We start from the raw sequence: 18,757 nt of genomic DNA on the forward strand, positions 1-18,757 counted from the left end.
GACGGTGAATGTCCCAAGGAAGGGGTCAGTTCAGAGTAGTCAGGGAGTCGGTGGAGGGCTGCCCTCTTCCTCCAGTTCTGCTGCACCCACTCAAAATAGTTGACGAGTCCTTCCCGGGAAATTGCTTCAGATCTCACAGCATTTTCCTCTTAATAGCCTTGGTGGTGGCGAATCCTTGACCTTTGAGGGTCGGTTTGATTTTTTGGAAAAGGCCAAAAGTAATTCGAAGCTGTGTTGTGAATGAAAGGAATGAGCAACTTGCAGAATGTGGTTTGTTTTGTTGTTGGGATTTTTTTTAATGGTTAAATTAAAAAAAATTTTTTTATTATTTATTTTTGAGAGAGAGAGAGAGACAGTGTGAGCAGGGGAGGGTCAGAGAGAGAGGTAGACACAGAATCTGAACCCCAGGCTCTGAGCTAGTTGTCAGCACAAAGTCCCACATGGGGCTCGAACCCACAAACTGTGAGATCATGACCTGAGCTGAAGTCAGACACTTAAACGACTGAGCCACCCAGGAGCCCCTTTATAGTTAAAAATAAGATGGGACTCAAGTATTTAGCTAGTTTTCTCACAAGGAAGTTCCAGAAGTGTTTCGAGGGATGGCAGCCTCCTAAAACTGGGGGTCTGGATCCGAAAGTGACCACTTTGCTAGAAGCTCAGGGGAAGGGAACTGATGCCTTATTGAGCCGCTACTATGTGCCAGGCACTCTTACATACATTATCTCAACTGCCTGAAATCATTTTTGGAATAAGGCCAGTCTATAAAAAAATTCATAAATAATCCATTGTGTTGATTACTCTTCTCAGTAATCCTATTAGAACAAGTGCTTAGTCCATTTCACAGGTGAGGAAATGAAGGCTCAAGGAAGTTAAACACCTTCCTAAGGCCACAGGGCTTGTAAGTGGCAGAACTGGGATTTGAGCCCAGGCCTGATTGGCCCCACACTCAAGGCTAATTCTTCTTTTGGGTGTGTAGAGTTCTGGGGCACCCACCCCATCCTCCTTGCCCTCAGGCACACACACATTTAGTTTCATTATGTCATGGTGGCATCATTTGGGCTGGATTCACCCCTTAAAAAAGAAAACGGGTCACAAAGGAGCCATGCGCCAAGGCGAAATGCTGACTATGTGCCGTGGCCGACGTCAGCAGGCATCAGGGGATGCGTGGGTGATGATGGCAAGGGATGAAGTATGGTGTTTATTAGGTGCTGGCGAAGGCCTGGGAGTTCCAGGTGCCAAGCAGTGATGAGTGGGAATGGCCTGTCTCAGCTCTCACCCAGCCCAGATGCTGAGCAGGCCCTAGTTCGGTGCCTTCGAACCAACTGGATTGTTGAACAGACCAACTCTGGGAGCTGAACTGGCCACTGACAAGACAGGGCTCCTTCTGGATGATGATGATGAAACATTAATTTAATAATAATATTTAATAATAATAATAATAATAATGGTACCAATAGTAACTCATCCTGATGGAGCCACCCAGGTTGGTTCTCTCAGAATCCAGAGAGGGGCTCTGTCCCTGGATGCCATGGCCGCAAGTCAGTGACGGGCTTCTGTGTGCCAGAAGGAGGGTAGTTTGAGGCTCCGGACACAGCATCTCCTCTCCTGGAGGGACACAGCTCTAACAGGACTTGTCAACCACAATGCCAGGCACAGCTGTCTAAATACAACAGTTCCACATCCAGGAATTTAGCTTATGGATACCCTGGCACCTGTGGGCAGAAACCCACATTCAGGAGAGTGCATGTTATCATTGACTGTAATAGCAGAAACTGGAAACAACCTAAATGTCCATCAGTAGGGGAGCGATCGGGTAGAGTACAATACCCCACACAACGGGATTCTGTGCTCCAAGGAAGGGATGACTGTGTGTGCTGCTATGGGATGGATTCCAACATGTACTGCTAAGTGAAAAAGCAGTGGTAATATACTGCCGTACCATTTGGTCTTAAAAAGAAAGATATACTTGTACGTGATAGAAATTTTCTGGAAAGACACAAAAGAAACTGTTAACAGTAGGATGCCTCTGAAGAAAGATACCAGGGACTGGAGGTCTGGGCGAGGAAAGGAGACTTATTTTTCATTGTATACCCTTTTGTGCTCTTTGAAAAAAATTTTTTTTTACTATGTGCATATATTATCTTTTCGATTAAAAAGGAGGTGGGGGGAGGTTTAGGAGAAAAACTCCCCAGGCTTTATCTGGCTTTTCAGTCTCCACGCTTCCCCGTCTGCAGCCAGGTCCTGCCACCCTGACTTCGGGCCATTTCTCAGCTCCTTTACCTCAGCCCCTGCCATGGCCACCACTCCCCACGGCATCCATTACCACCTCTTAGAAGTACTTAAAACCTACCCTTTGCCTTGAAATACAAATAACTCTAATCTGGAGACAAGGCTGAGCTTCACTGCACTTCTAGAACAGACAGGAATCAGTTGGCACTGAGATGCTCGATAAACGTTTGCTGAATTGAATTGAATTTGTGACTCGGTTGGTTACCCAGAACAAGGTACTAATTGGCCAAGGTCAGACATCCAAATCCCATATAGGTTGGCTCTTTCTGAATCCAAAGTCTTGCTCCATGGGCACTGTCGTGAAGGAAGGAGTGCCTCCATGTGCAAGGATGGAAGGTGAGTGCAGGACAAGGTGGGGACACCCTCTCATTTCCTGGAGACACAACTCCAGGAACTTTAGGAGGCAGGACCAAACATGGTGTGATAGGCAGGAAGGCCCAGCTCTGGAAAGATTCTGACTCAGAAGAGCATCTGTGGGGGGTCCAAAAGCTCCATGATGGCTTAAAAACAAAATTAGCCTATTTGATATTACCCCGTTGATTCTAAGAACTTTCTAATCGAGATACAAAAGATGGAGTTCACTAAGCATGGTAGTGAATTGTCTGTTGTGTTCAACCACAGGCTGAAGACAGCCAGCGAACAGGCATTTTGTGGGAGAAATGGAAGCATGAGGTAGCTGATTATTTCAATGGACTATAAGGTTCTTTTTAATTATATACTTTTTATATATAAACAAAATTTATCATTAAACTTTTTTTGAGAGAGAGAAAGAGAGCACCATTAGGGAAGAGGGGCAGAGGGGCAGAGGGAGAAAGAGAGAATCCCAAGCAGGCTCCATGCCTAGCACAGAGCCCGATATGAGGCTGGATCCCACAACCCTGGGATCATGACCTGAGCCAAAATCAAGAGTCAGATGTTCAACCAACTGAGCCCCCCCAATTCCCCCCCATTTAAGCCATTTTTAAGTGTCCAGTTCTCTGGCATTCAGTACAGTCACATTGTTGGGTGACCCGTGTTGACCACTGATCATGGGACCACAGTGTTAATAGTGAAAGCCTGAGGAAGGCCTCTCTGTGGCCTTTGATTTCCGTCCAAATCGGGTATCCTTGCTCAGACTTGGCCTGCGTTCCACTCACACCCTCCACACGCCAGCTTTGGAAACCTCCACCTCAGTGGATTCCTTCTCTGGTGTCTGGAGTCATGCACGGCATTGGCAGTCCAGCAGAACATGGGTAGTGGTCATGGAAGCTTCCAGAAGCAGAGATCTAGGCAGTATAGTGTGGTGACATTTCTACTATTTCTTTTTTTCTTGTCTCAAAAATTCACTAGCCTAGAGGAAGGAGAGAGTGTGTGTCTCTTGCCCATGACTGTTTTTCATTCTTCAAATGAAATCCCCCCCCAGTGGTTCTCTGGCCTCAACCAGCGAGTGAGGTCCTGCCACCTTTCTCCAGGCAGCTCCCCACGGCCCCGGGACCAGTGCACTCAGTGCAGCCTTCTCTCAGTGGTTATGATGAGAAAACATTCGCCTGCAGGCACAGTGAGTCAGAAGGCTTGATGTGCCTTCCAAAAACAGCCCCCTCCCCCGTCATCTATGATCTTTGGCCACATTAATAGAAGCGTTGAAATCTGGGACGTGAAGGACCTGCTTCCCTCTGCTGAGCACCCACTGAGTCATCCTCTCTTGCCATCTTCTATGGATCCAGTCCATCAGCACCACGATGCCTAAATTCATCCCCAGCTCTTCATTTCCCTGCCTCTGCCATCTCATACCAGGTCCACATCTCTTGCTTAGGCCAGTACAGTAGCCTCCTGATGGTGCTCTCGCTTTTTTTTTTTACATTCTTTTAACGTTTATTTATTGTTTTTTTAATTTAAAAAAATGTTTTATTCATTATTGAGACAGAGAGAAACAGCATGAGTAGGGGAGGGTCAGAGAGAGAGGGAGACACAGAATCGGAAGCAGGCTCCCGGCTCTGAGCTGTCAGCACAGAGCCTGATGCGGGGCTCGAACCCACGAACCGCGAGATCATGACCTGAGCCGAAGTTGCTGCTTAACCGACTGAGCTACCCAGGTGCCCTAACATTTATTTATTTTTTTGAGAGACAGAGACAGAGCATGAGCAGGGGAGGGACAGAGAAAGAGGAAGACACAGAATCTGAAGCAGGTCCCAGGCTCTGAGCTGTCAACACAGAGCCCAATGTGGGGCTCGAACTCACAACAGTAGATTATGACCTGAGCCGAAGTTGGCCGCTTAACCGACTGAGCCACCCAGGCGCCCCTCTAGCTTCTTTCTTTGGGCTCCATGCTGCAGACAGGTGATGTTAGGGAACATAATCTGATCACATCACTCTGATTGCTTAAAATCCTTCAGGCTTCTCACAACGCTGGCAGTAAAGGCCTGACTTTCTTTTTAAGATTTTATTTTATTTTTAATGTTTGTTTATTTTTGAGAGAGAGAGAGAGAGAGTGTGTGTGTGTGTGTGTGTGTGTGTGTGTGTGCGTGTGTGTGCTTGTGCAAGTGGGGGAAGGGCAGAGAGGGGGACAGAGAATGTCCCTCTCAGTACTGACAGCACAGAGCCTGATGTGGGGCTTGAATTCGTGAACTGTGAGATCATGACCTGAGCGAAAATCAGACGTTTAACCAACTGAGCCACCCAGGCGCCCCAGATTTTTTTTTTTTTAGGTAATCTGTATACCCAATATAGGGCTCAAACTCACAACCCTGAGATCAAGAGTCACATCATGCTCTTCTAACTGAGCCAGCCAGGTGGCCCTAGAGGCCTGGTTTTTAACAGGGCTTTGGAGGCTTCGTGTCCGTGGGGCCCCCCTGCCTACCGCTTTGACATCACCTAACACCCCCTGTTCTCATGGAGCTCACACCCCTGCAGCAGTGGAGAGGGGGCTTAGTCACGGACAAGAAAGCAATAGTAGGGCTGATGAGGACTGGGGAGGTGGAGGCACAGAAAGTGAGGGGAGGGAATTTGGGATAAGGTGTTCAAGGAAGCCTCAGGAGGAGATGCCATTGACCAGAGACCTGGTGAGACAAAGCAAGGAGCCTATGGATGCCGGGCCAAGAGAGGGGCTGGGCTGAAGACATAACCAGTGCAAAGGCCCCGAGAGCCCGTGTGCTTGGTGCCTCCCTGCGAGACAGCCCCCAGGGGCTGGGAAGGGAACAAGGGAGTCAGCCGTGTGGTCGGTGTGGTCAGATCATGCAGATTGATGCTCAGTGTGATGGGGGGCCATAGAAAGGGCTGGTTTGCATTTTCAAGGACTTCATATTTTTGGAAGACCACCCTGACTGCCAAGTGGGAAAGAGACTCTGGTGAGGAAGAATGGAAGAGAACAGAGAAGTTAGGTGACACTACAGTGTCCCTAAGGTGAGTGGTCCCTCGGACTAGTGGCCATTTGGTAGTATCTAAGGGTGAATGGCTGTGTCAATTATTTAGTGCTATAATTCATCACGCATACCTCTGGACTGCGAGCTGGGTGTGGATGGGGGTCTGTGTTGAATGGCTGTGGACTGTAAAATGGTGAAGATGCTAAATACCAGGTTATGTTAGGAACCCCTGAAGGAGCCATGTAAGTGCTTGCCCTGAAGAAGAGGTGGGAGGGGGCACCATCTTCAGAGGCATAAGGGAGCTAGACTAAGGGCACTTGGCTGGCTCAGTTGGTAGAGCGTGTGACTCTTGATTTCAGGGTCGTGAGTTCAAGCTTCATGTTGGGTGTAGAGCTTACTTTAAATAAAGGGGCTGGACGTGGAGCGGGGAGGCCTGGGTAGCTCAGTTGGTTAAGCATCCGACTTTGGCTCAAGCAATGATGTTGTGGTTCAGGAGTTCGAGCCCTACAGCTCACAGCCTGCTTTGGATTCTCTGTCTTCCTCTTTCTCTGCCCACCCCCTCAAAAATAAATAAACATGGAGCTAGGCACAAGGGCTTGGGGGTATTACCTCAAAGACTCTAGGAAGAGTTGGGTGAGGCTTGGTCTGGACCCCAGATGATCAGGGGCCTCCTAACAGAGCTATCTAGAAGTACAGCCTTCGTGACCTCTTGCCAGATGTGCTGGGGGGACTCCTGCATGGAAAGGACATGTGTCCATGAGTGCTGGGGACTCACTCATGTATGGATTGCAGGCAGGCACAGGCACCGTGGATTTTCTGGCCCTGAAATCACATCGCTTCCCAACTAGAAGGATGCTTGGAAATCAACATGACTGGTAACCTGAGGTTTGGGAGTCTCTGGTTACACATGACAGAAACCCAGAACTTCTGGAACAAACAAGGGATCGTGCAAGCTCCTGAAACTAAAAAGATCCATCTTCAGGTGCAGCCTGATCACACAGCATCACCAGGACCTGGTTCTTTCTCGGCTTCTTGGCGTGACTTCCCCTGATTTGGCATCATGCTCAGAAGGTTCTGGTGGCTCTATGTTCAATTTCCCCTCCCCTCAGAAAGAGAGAACAAATTTGGAGGCCCATTGTCATTGGCCCACAAACCAGTACTGAAGTCTGGGAGCCTGTGCTGATTGGGTGCCCGCCGGAAGGTAGGTGTTGGGATTGGCTCACTGGTGGAGAGCTGAGGAGAACCAGTTCCCCCAAGGTAAAATCAGGCTGCTGTGTCCAGAAGGAGGGGAACGTATGGTAGGTGGCCAGAAACCCACACAAATTGTAGGCTACAGGTGGTTTGCTAAGTGCTTTTTTTCCCCTCCTCTTTGTACCCGTCTTCCTCAGAACTCCATCTGTCTATTCCGGTGGCAGGCCCTGAGGCACCCCATTTGTGCGGTCGAACCCCCTCATCTTGCAGATGAATAGACAGAGGCTTAGCAACTTTCTCAAGGCCCCACAGCTCCACTGCAGTGGAGACAAGACGGGCACCCAGGCCCTGGGGCCTGGCAGCATCGGTGGTGGGATAGAGCCTGCCGGGGTCTGTCCGGGGTCAGCCTGCCAGATCTGAATCCTGGCATTGCTATTCGTTTGCTGTGGGGCTGGATTCATTTCCTAAGGCTGCCGTAACACGTTGCCACAACTTTAGGGGCTTAAGAGAACAGAAATGTATTTGTTTATTTTAAAGTTTATTTTATTTTGAGAGAGAGTAAATACGAACGGGGGAGAGGCAGAGAAAGAGAGGGAGACAGAGAATCCCAAGTAGGTTCTGGGCTGTCAGTGCAGAGTCTGATGTGGGGCTAAATCCCCTGACTGTGAGATCATAACCTGAGCCAATGTTTGATGCCTAACCCGACTGAGCCACCCAGGTGCCCCCACAACAGCAGACATTTATACCCTCACAGTTCTGGAAGCCAGAAATCTGAAATCCAGGTGCTGGCCAGGCCATGTCCCTTCGAAGGCTCTGCTCCTTGCTGTTGCCAGCTTCCCGTGGCGGCTGGCACTTCCTGTGGCCACATCACTTCAATCTCTGCCTCTGTCTTCCCAAGGCTTCACTCTGTCTTCTCTCCTATCTCTATAAGGACATTTGTCACAAAATTTGGGCCCCATCTAGGTAATCCAGGATGATCTCATCTCAAGATTCCTAACTGCATCTCTAAAGACTCTTTTTCCCAAATGAGCTAACATTCACAGGTTCCAGTGGACATACTTTTTTGGAGGCCACCATCCAGTACCATTCCAGGAACCTTGGCGAAGTCGCTTAACCTCTTCAAACCTTGGTTTGTCATCTGTAATGTGGGGATGATAGCAGTCCCTACTTCCTAAGGTTGTCGTGTGGGATCATCCTTGTTGAGTCCTTCACCACGGGCCGGGCACTTAGTAAGTGTTCAGTAAATGTTAGCCGTTGTCAGACCTCAGACTCCAGGTCCAGCCTGCTCGTCCTTCTCCCAGGCGGCTTTCTTTACACGTAGGCTGACCTCCCCTCAGCTAGTAGCCGTGACACAAGACTGGGAGTTGACATCTTGGTGGAGAAAGAGCTGTCAAGGTTAGGCTGGGGTCCTCCTGCTTGCTTTCTCCATGAGGCTTGTTCTCTGAGCAGACCCTGAGGCCGGGAGGCGGGGCGGCCTGAGGAGGTCTCCTGCCAATCAACCTCTCTCCTTGGCAGAGGCCAGCCTGGGAACCCTAGGATTTAGAGTGATGAATGTAAATTGCAGAGATTCCATGCCTCTGTTGCTTCCGTGTGTTGGGCTGAGATCCCATCAGCATCTCATTCCCCTTACCGTGGGGCCCCTCCAGGTCTCATTTGGTAGATTCTGCCGGCAGAGCACCTCCTCGGCGACCACGACAGCTTGCTACCTGCATCTATCACACCTGCACTATGACAATGTAATTTTTATCTCTGGTTGTTTATTTCTCCGATGGAACTACTTGTAAATTCCAAGAAGAAAATATATCCGTGTGTGTGACAGAACCAGCCCAGGGTGATTAATCTGAGCTTTTAAGCTGGGGATGCAAACCTGGCTCATGCTGCCCTATGCCCAACTGTCCAGTAATCAGCCCCGGCCGTGAATTGTCCCCCAAGGAAGCAGAGGCCTGGGAGCGGTCAGGCTCCATAGGATTTGATCTAGCTGGGTAGAAATGGGGTCCTTGTTTCTGTCAGGTAGCTAGCAGGCCCTGGGGACAGAAAGTGGGAGGCAGGTGGCTTGAGGCCAAGAAGTGCAAGAGGTGGACAGAAAGCCCCATATTTCAATATAGACGTGACAGTGGTGTGAGAAGGAGGGTCCCAGGACATTGGTTGTGGCCACTGGTACAGGCACAGGCTTGTGCGGTCCAAGAAAGCCAGTTTCATTCGTTCGTTCGTTTTAATGTTTATTTTTGAGCGAGCACAAGCTAGGGAGAGACAGGGGGATAGTGGATCCCAAGCAGGCTCTGCGCTGACAGCTTGAACTCATGAACTTCGAGATCATGACCTGAGCCGAAGTCAGATGCTCAACCAACTGAGCCACTCCAGTGCCCAGAGACCCAGTTTCACAACTGAGCCCCGCCACTCACCACGCACCTCGGGGGAGTTCTGTTACCCCACATCCAGACAGAGGGACCTCTTGATCTGCGAAATGGACCAAAGGATATTTGTTCCACAGGGTAATTGAGAGAATTAAATGCACAGTGTATGAAAAATGCTTGTTCCGTATATCACGGAAATGAGAATTCTAGAATTTAAAGGAATTTAGGGAACACTTAATGCAAAGCCCAGTGGAGGTTTGGGGAAGTGAAGGGACTTAGAAGCCAGGATGGAACCCACATCACTCAGTGTTCATCGTCATATCATGTCTCCATGGCAGGGGCCCGGCCTGGCCTTCTCCAAGTCCTACAGACCCAACTGATGGGCCTCAGGCATCCATAACATCCATAAATGATAAGTACTGTTCCATGTGTGGGTACCTCTTATAGCATCCAGGGCTTTCATTCTCAAGAGGGTCCCCGACTTGAAACGATTAAGAACCCACTGGACTCTGTGATAATGTGGCTACATGACGGTGTCTACATGATGTCTATATGGTCTCAATTACGACTGAGATCTGATTGTCACTGGGGTTTCCTTGGCTTCAGGGCCCCCACCAAACCTTGTTCTCGTGGTCTGGTTCTTGATTCCTTTCCCTGGGAAGACAGGTGAACCCGTGCCAGCACAGAGCAGGGTGTGGGAGTTTCCAGCTTTAGACATCCTGAGCCAGATCCAGATTTCATGGAGCCTGAAGCTTATACAATTCGGGGGTCCCTTTTACGAGAAAGCACAATGAGTATGAATACAGAATTAGGTGCGTGGCCTTGGGAGGGGTTGTGGCTGCTCTGTTAGCATCGGCCTCCACTGGTGCCATTAGCTGGACGAGCATCCTCAGGAGAATGTGGGGTACCAGCATAGCTCACCCACCAGATGACCCCCTGTTGCCCCCCAGAAGCATTTACCCAATTTTCTGGTTGCTGCCCAGATTGAATTGTGAAAAGACCAGCCCCGCCTTCAAGAAGCTCCCAGTACAGGGAGACCCAGTTTACTAGTGAACAACTAGTCCTCCCCTGCTTTCACTTTGCTGCCCCGCTGAGCTTCCTCCTTCCTCATTCCCCTAGCTCAGCAAGTTTCTCGACCCCCTCACCCCACTCTCAGCAGGCTGACCGGACAGGGGAGCCCTGACAGTCTACCTCTGCTCAAGAAGAAGTGGAGCTTCCCGCAGGGCGTCCACGGAAGGTCTCGGTGTTTGTGGTTAGCCTCTTCCATTCATTTCTGTTGGGGTGAGCAGAGCATGGCTCTTTATCTGAGCCCAGGCTCCGGGCGGGTCCACTGGAAGGTGGCAAGTTGGCGTGTAGTCGCCATGGGATGCCTCCATCCCCGCCTCGTTCAGTCTCCTAGTATTCATGAGCAAGAGGGTGAGCCCAGAGAACCTGGCTTTGGCTCTTGCTCTGCCACGTTCTACCTGTGGATATCACAGCAGCCTCTGATTCTCTGAGCTCCAAGTGTGTCATCTAGAAGACAAATGAGAACAGCCACTTCACTGGGATGTTGAAGTTAAGGATTCCACACACGTAGGGCTGAGCCCACTGCCTGTCCTCCAGTTATTTTGGAAGAGCCAAAGGGTTTACACCTTTTCCTCTCTAGCATCCTGGGATGTTTCTGTAGGGACCCAGGGCTTCCTGGGTCAAAGCTGGGCAAGGCTGGAAGCTTCTGGGGCAGTGTCTTAGGCAGCATTAGCGGTACCAGGCTGGAGGCTGGCTGAGCTGGGAAGGAGCAGAGACCTGTGTCTCTGTGGGTGGCTCAGGACAGGCAGATGAGGCAGCTTCAGGGACGAGAGAGGGATACCCCCCAGCAGCAGCCCATTTCCCCAGCGTCCCTGGAGAGACAGAGCTGAGCAAAGGGAAATGACAGGCTGGAGTTAGCTTCATTTCTAGGCCTCCTAAGACGGCAGGTTCTGGCTGGTGCCCTGGGCAGGTGACTCCCAGGAGCTGCTGGCCTCTTGCCACCCACTGAGACCACAGCCATTCCTGTTGGGGTCAGCTTGAGGCTCATCTGGAGCGCTTTGTCCCATCGGGGCCTCCCGGCCCTTCCTGTCGTATGTGGCTCCAGGAAGCAGCCCAGAGCCAGGAACTGGGACTGGTTCTGACCCCCTGGGGAAACCCTGCTACATTTCTAATAAGGATTTAAGCAGGTTGCCGAGCGGGCCCAGCAATTACTCTTTTGTTTTTGTTTATTTATTTTTGCTACAGAAGTAAAACATGCCATCTGTGGACAATTTGAAAAGTACAGAAAACGATAAAGAGGCAGGGAGGAAAAGCCGGTACACCCAAGCAGAGTCAAACGCAACTGTTAACATGTTAATATGTTGGCTTCCCACTGAAAAGCAGAAGCTTTTAGAAACCCCATGTAAACATCAATGTCAAAGACCGCCTGGCATTCCATGGATTAATCTTTTTGAGGAAACGCATCTGAGCCAAGTGGATTTGGAGTGCAGGGATTTGGAGGCACCCCTAGGCAGGGAAGTGTGGGACAAAGTCTGGGTCTTCAGCCCCTGGGGTTCAGCAAGGCTTCCCGGGAGCCTCCCCGAAGGTTGGATGAGGTTGGCCTCAGTCACTGATTTCCTTCTCCGCACACTTCCCGGCAGGAGCGCCTTTTCACACTTGGCCTGCCTGCTTGCCTGCCTGTCACCAAGTGGAAGGCAGTAAAGGGTAGAGGATGGAAGGAAGAAGTGGGGGAGGCACTCTCCAAAGAGAACTGCCCCCACCTGGCAAAGGATGGGAGTGGGCTGGCTTATGTCCCCTTTTCTTTCCTGAAGAAAACACGCACACACATTTGTGACCAGTCCTGCTGAATTGCATGTAAGCAGCCCCTCCCTCGGGAAGGTGAGTCATTAGTGCACATTGATGAGGACCCCATGGAGCATGCCACCTTGGAGGGAGAGAGAGAAGGCAGGGACAGGAGGACAGGAGAGGGTGGAGTGAGTCAAAGCAAATCTTGAGGGCCCACACCAGCTACCCCCTCGTTTAGCAGTTCTGTAGGAGGCAGCCAATGCAGGGGCCCTGACTTCTGCTGCCTGGGCTTGGCCACCACATGGGGAACAGAGTGACCTACTGTCCTTCACCAGGGCCCACCACTGAGAGGCCACCTGCAGAAGTGACTAGAAGAGGGGGCTGGGTGGAAGTCTCCCCAGCAACTCTTGCTTAAGGTTACTAAGCGGGTCAGTGCCGAGCTGGAATCCAAACGCAGGCCTCATTTCAAGCCAGCTCTCTTGGCCACTATTTCTAGCTGTTGGTGCTGGGAGGCAAGCTGGAGAACCACCTGGATGCTTCTACAGGAGTCCACCAGATCCCCCCTCCGAAGGCTTCTGCTCCATTAGCACTTTCTCTGGGGACGGACGGAAGTGTATCTATGTGCCAAAGGAGAGGCCAGATCCCAGAGAGGAGGTGTCACCTGTCCCCATTCTTGGGTTTCTCTGAAATGCGCGATTTGGGCCCGCGTGTGTGTGCAGGGGGCGGGCAGGAGGCCGGCTTGTAGTAGGTCCGGGGACTCTTGGCTTTTGTTTGATTCTGAAGCCGGCGACCCAACACCGGCGACAGGCAGCAGCAGAGGCAGGAGCACGGGTGCCAGGGCCTGGCAGCCGCCCCAACCTCAACCCCCAGAGGCAACGGCAGTGCCTCCCTCTTGGAAGGGGCAGAAGGAGGGGCAGCAGAAGGGTGGCGGGAAGCGGCTGGCGGCGGCGGCGGCGGGCCCCTCCCCCCACCGGCTCCCACCCGGGCAGGCCCGGCCCGCACTGGTTGGCTCCCCGGGAGCGCCGCTCGCCCTATCACACACCTGCGCGGTTGCCAGGCAACCGAGACCGAGTTGTAACACCTCGGTGGAGAGGGCCAGGATTGTGTTTTATTTCCTAGCTGCTCCAAGTCTCTCCTTAGAAGTTGTAGAAGGACGGCATTTGGTTTCCCTCCTCAAAGGGACCAGATCCCACACACTCCCCTTGTCCCCCAGTCCCCAGGCCAGCGGTCTCTGGCCAGACTCGCCTCAAGATCCGTGATTCACCCCTGGGACCCAGGCCCGCAAGACGCAGTCAGGCTAGGGACCTCTGGCGGCTCTGCACACACAGTGCCCTCATTTGGGGAAAGTCATCCTCCGGGACAAGATGGTTGATCCGAGGCAAGACCTTGAAGGTGATGAAGGGGAGGCTCCAAGGTCCCCGGCCTCTGAACGCACTCGGGATGGCCTTGGGGTAGAAATGGGGTACAGCTTAGACCTCGCTTCTAGCTTTACACACAGATTATTTTCTTGGTGTTTCCCAAACATCAGTCTCTGCCTCACACCTTCCCAGCGTCTCACTCATCTTTGCACCACGGGCACTATTTTTTCACTCTTTTTTCTTCTGTATATTGACCCACTTTAGCTTAAATAAATGTATTTAAAAAGGAAAGGATAACACTTTTATAAATGGAAACTCAGTATCACTTGCCAGAAATAGAAACTAACTACAAAAATAAATAGAAACAGTGTTATTAAATTTCAGTACATTGAGTCTGATCTGGAAAGGCCATCATGATAACAGAAGTAAGCTTATTAAGCATTTGTGAGGCGCCAGGCAGTAGCTAAGCACTTTGCATGGATTAGCTCGCTTGATCTGGTACTCCATATTAATACTCCCATTTCACAGGTGGGAAAACTGAGGGTCACAGAAGCTAAGGGCTTTGGTCATGGGGTGTATAGACACTAAATGATGAGCTGAGATTCAAAGCGGAGTCCCATCCGAAAGCTGGGCTTTCAGCCATGGCCTGTGCTATTTTCTGCATACTGGCACCTGGGGCTCCCTACCCTGGTGACTGAGTGGTGGCCCTTTCCAGGAGTGGGGCAATGAGTTGAGTCCCGGCTGCGGGGGTTTTTGCCTGTCCTCAGGGAGTATAACCCATTAGCTGCTCTAACACATAAACCACACATTCTCCCAAAAGCCCTGTCGAGTGTCTCAGTCTCCAGCTTAGAGGACTGAAGCTCAGCGAGGCCAAGCCACCTGCTCAAAGTGACACTGTTACAGAGCGGCAAGTCTGGGATGTGTGTTCTGTCTCCCTCAGCAGCACTCAGAGGGAGTGCTCTTTGCACCTTTTTTTTACCTCATTCAACCTCATATAGAAAGAGGAAGCTTTTGGGGCACCTGGGGGGCTCAGTTTGTTGAGCATCCGACTTCGGCTCAGGTCAAGATCTCAAGGTTTGTGAGTTCCAGGCCCACATCAGGCTCCCCGCTGTCAGCCTGTCAGCACACAGCCTGCTTCACATCCTCGATCCCCCTCTTTCTGCCCTTCCCCCGCTTGTGCTCTCCCAGAAATAAATAAATATTTTAAAAAAGAACAGAAAAAATAATCTTTTATTCTAAGCAAACCTGACAGCAAATGAGCCTCCCCTCCTCCTCACGGGATCAGCTCTCCCCCTGGGAAGGTGGACATTTGTTGAACACAGCCTTGGCTCTGGATAGCCACCTCCTCAGAGCCAGGTCTGCTGGCTGGCACTCTGGCCTTCTATGGGTCGGGGAGGGTCCCCGGGGTGGGGGGCAGCCTCCAGTACCTGGGCTTCCCCACACCCAGCAAGACTCCTGCAGCAGTGGTCAGGGATGCTGGGTTGCCTTTCTTATCTGCCTTCCTGGAAACATAGTCCATCATCCCCTATCAAAATGAGCGACTGCATTTCTTAGTCCAGAGCTGGCTCATTCTTACCTGGAAGAGAAAGAACAAGGGAGCCTTTGGAGAGGGAGGAAAATCATATGTTATTTTTAAAAGGCATTTTGAGTGAGTGCTGAATAGAGTTCAAGAAAATTGCCTTAAAGACCTGCTCTCTGCAGGGATGGTGTTTCTCTTGGCTCCCAAGTATTTGGAAACTTAATTGCACATTTGTGCGGGCTACTGTTTTTATTTCTTTCGCGTCTCAGAGGTGGGCTTTGAAGATTGTGCGCTCTCTCTGTAATGGTTTTCTTTATCTCAAATAAATTTTGCACACCTGCAAGGTAGAAGTGCTTGAAAGAAACTGTGTCAGAATTGGCTCTCGATTTAATAAATCTGCACATGGTGTGGGGATGCGGTGAGATAATGTGACGTTAGCTCACCCTGAGCTTCCTGTCACAGGGGTGCAGCCTAACCCTGCCCCCGAAGGGGTTGTGCCCTGTGCTGGTTCTCTGAACTGCAGAGCCGCAGCCCACACTGGTGCCGAAACCCTTTCTTTCCCCCAAGCTGGAAGCCAGTCAGCGTGGGGGAGACCCGGGTCTGTGTGGGTGTCTGGGGCCCTTTTAGGCCAAGATGCTAATAAAAGGCATTTAGGTCAATTGTAGAAGCACAGCTCCCCTCTGCTGGGGACTTCCTCAAACCTCCCACACCGTATCTTCTCAAAGAACTAGAAAGTCCGCTTCGGGGTCAGAACCGCATAGTGAGCAAGATGGGGTTAGGTCATAATGCTTGGGATTGACAGGGGTGCCAGAAGCCAGGGCAGTGAGGGCCCTCGGACTTGTGTGCACCCCCTCTGGGCCTCCCTGGTTCCCACCCCGTGGAAATATGGCAGTGGAAGGGTTAAATATTTGGCCTTGGCAGGCAGTCAAGTCGCAGTGGCCATCTCTGCCACTTTCCAGTTGGTGCAGGTGCTAGAGGATTCCACTTGCCCCTGTCCCTGCGGCCAGGAGCTGACGTGTGTGTGTATATACATATATACCTCTGTGCGTGCGTGCGTGCATGCGTGTGTGTGTGTGTAGAGAGATAGATGTTTTATTTATTTTTGAGAAACCACAAGCTGGGGAGGGGCAGAGAAAGAGGGACAGAGGATCTGAAGCAGGCTCTGCGCTGACAGCGTCAGGGAGCCTGATGTGTGGGGCGTGACCTCGTGAACTGCGAGATCATGACCTGAGCCAAAGTCGGACACTCAACTGACTGAGTCCCCCAGGCTCCCCGGGGTGACCTGTATATTAACACCTGTGGGCTCCTGCCCTCTCACTTCCCGTTCGGGAGGCACTGGCAGGTGATCAGAGGGAGGAAGGAGAGTGGTTGCTGGGTAGTTTTCTTTCTCCCTACAGGCTGATCTCAGCTCTTGTCAAGGGATGCTCTCCACAAAATTTCTCTGTTCTGGGTTCTGATTTCCAGTCCCTTCCCTCCCCACTCCAGGCCCTGGGGCGGTGACACTCGCTGGCACTTTCTTGCCAGTTATCTGCTATCCCTGCAGATTCCTTAGGCCCTGCCCACACCTTTGTCAATTATCTCTATTAAACTGTCCTCAGAGTACCTGATGACACTTGACAAGAAGAGCAGTCCTGGGCAAGTCATTAACTTCTTGGAGCTTTGTTTCCCTCACCTACAAAATGAATTTTACTATGAAACTGTTTGCTTGTGTGGTTGTAATGGGTACAACGTGATTGACCCAGGGCCTGGAGAACAGTAACCTTAAGCTTCAGGCTGGTCGTGATGGTCAGGAGCCAGCCCACACGGGCAGAAATGATGTAAATGAGGTGTAGAAATTGTGGGAGGGGGCGGTCAGTCACCTCTGTCCTTGGGTCTCCGGTACACCCTGCCCTCAGCTTTCCGTCCATGAACTGGCACTGCTGGGCACCGCTGATCGGGGGGGCCCCCTTTAGGTGGAGGGCACCATAAGAACGGAATCTCGTGGGATTCAGGAAGCTAGCATTTCTTTTGTCTTGTGATCTCTCACAGAAGCTGTCTGTCTGACCAACATGTGCACGTTCTTTTTAGTCTTTATTCATTGTTATCAGGAAACCAAGCAGCCACGGATTCCATGCAGCATGGTGTCCCCTGAGAAGGCAAAAGAAAGAAACAGATGCCACCAGCTGTCCCTGCTGGAGTGACCAAGCAGGGATGGGGCCCTAGCTTGGTTCCAAAACTGCATTTCAGCTGTTTCTTCTCTGCCTGAAGGAGGCCCGTCCTTCCTCAGGCCTGGTCTACTCTGGGGTCTCATTCGGCTCTGGGGTCTGAGGATCCAGGAACCAAAAAGAACAGAGAAAATAGGTCCCAGGGGGAGGGGAGAGCTTGTGAACAGCTAGTGTTTACATGAGTGTCTGTCTAGGAAGGCGAGAAAGACGGGAGGAGGATGGGTCTCTGAGGTCAAGGTGATCATAGCTAAGTTGGGAAGTTAGCACTTACTCAGGAAATGATAACCCAAACAGATGAGGGAATACGTCTGGGGCAGACTATCAGGGAAAGCTCCAGAAGAAGAGAGCCTTGACTTTTGGGTGAAGACCAAGAGTAGAGAGAGCATTTCAGTGGGACCCTGAGGGGAGGAGGGTCAGGTGGCCAGGCTGAAGGCAGCAATAGGCGTGCTCTTAGAGTAGCCAGGGTGGGGTTGGCCTGCTTAGGGTCTTGAGGTCAGCCAGGACACTTAAATCAGGAAATAAGACTCTGGGGGCGCCTGGGTGGCTCAGTCAGTTAAGTCTCCAACTCTTGGTTTCAGCTCAGGTCATGATCTCATGGTTCATGAGTTCAAGCCTTGTATCAGGCTCTGTGCTGATAGTGAGGAGCCTGCTTGGGATTCTCTGGTCTCCCTGTCTCTCTCTGCCCCTACCTTCTTCACTCTTTACCCCCACCCCTGCCCCTCTCTCAACTCTTAGGGAGGAATTCTTTTTTTTTTTATTTTTAAAAATATTTTATTTATTTTTGAGACAGAGAGAGACAGAGCATGAGCAGGGAGAGACAGAGAGAGAGAGGGAGACACAGAATCGGAAGCAGGCTCCAGGCTCTGAGCTGTCAGCACAGAGCCCGATGCGGGGCTCGAACCCATGAACATGAGACCATGACATGAACTGAAGTTGAAGGCTTCATCGACTGAGCCATCCAGGTGCCCCTAGAGAGGAATTCTTAACCTGGGGTTCACAGTTGGGCTTCAGAGCATCCTGGAACCTTCTGCAACTCTGTGGTGCAAAGGTTGGGCGTGTATGGGCTTTGCGGTCAGAACTGCCGACTCTGAGGCCCAGTGCCACTTTCTAGTTATTCTTTGACTTTTTTTTTAATGTTTATTTTTGAGAGGAAGAGAGCACGAGCAGGGAAGGGGCACAGAGGGGCAGGGGGTGGGGAGGGACCGAGGATCCCAAGCAGGCTCCGTGCCGACAGCAGAGAGCCCGATGCAGGGCGAGAACTCACAAACCGTGAGATCGTAACTTGAGCCGAAGTCAGAGACTTCACCAACAGAGCCACCCAGGCTCCCTGTTCCTTAACCTTTTTGGGCCTCAGCTCTCTCATCTATAACATGGAATGAAATGGTAGTATCCACCTTGCGGCATGTTTGGGGCAATAAGCCCAGGAAACGGGCCTGCTGCGCTGCCCATCATTACTGGCACGGAGTAAGGATCTCAGGAAAGGGCAGCTGTCATTAGTGTGCTGCAGAAGTGGGAGGGATTTTATGGAGCCACTCTTCTCTAGGGAGAGGGTCTCCTACAGCTTTCATGAGATTCCCTAAGGGGTCCTGATTCAAAAAATGTTAAGCACCACTCACTGCTTGAGAGGTTTAAAAATAGAGGAGTGTTAAGCAGCAGAGAGCAGTGTTTATGTGAAGGAAACCTGGTGGGGCGGGCCTGGGGGCAGGGAAGCCGG

The 18,757-nt window shown here is 51.2% G+C and overlaps 1 protein-coding gene across 5 annotated transcripts in view; it reads left to right on the plus strand.

Moving 5' to 3' along the window:
• RTN4RL1 (reticulon 4 receptor like 1) overlaps nt 1–18,757 on the plus strand; it is a 71,243-nt gene that overhangs the window by 24,114 nt on the left and 28,372 nt on the right. Inside the window, exons 2-3 of one of the 5 annotated variants that reach the window (XR_003904686.1) lie at nt 10,329–10,424; nt 11,423–11,599. The exons of 2 other annotated variants lie outside the window; for them this stretch is intronic. The gene's annotated coding sequence lies outside the window, so the exon portion shown is untranslated. Of the gene's footprint in view, nt 1–6,419; nt 6,793–10,328; nt 10,425–11,422; nt 11,600–18,757 lie in introns of those variants that run through there. 2 more of the 5 variants (XR_003904687.1, XR_003904690.1) reach the window with 2 other exon arrangements.

This window comes from Suricata suricatta, chromosome 17 (genome assembly GCF_006229205.1).
Source record: "Suricata suricatta isolate VVHF042 chromosome 17, meerkat_22Aug2017_6uvM2_HiC, whole genome shotgun sequence".
NCBI classification, from domain to species: domain Eukaryota; kingdom Metazoa; phylum Chordata; class Mammalia; order Carnivora; family Herpestidae; genus Suricata; species Suricata suricatta.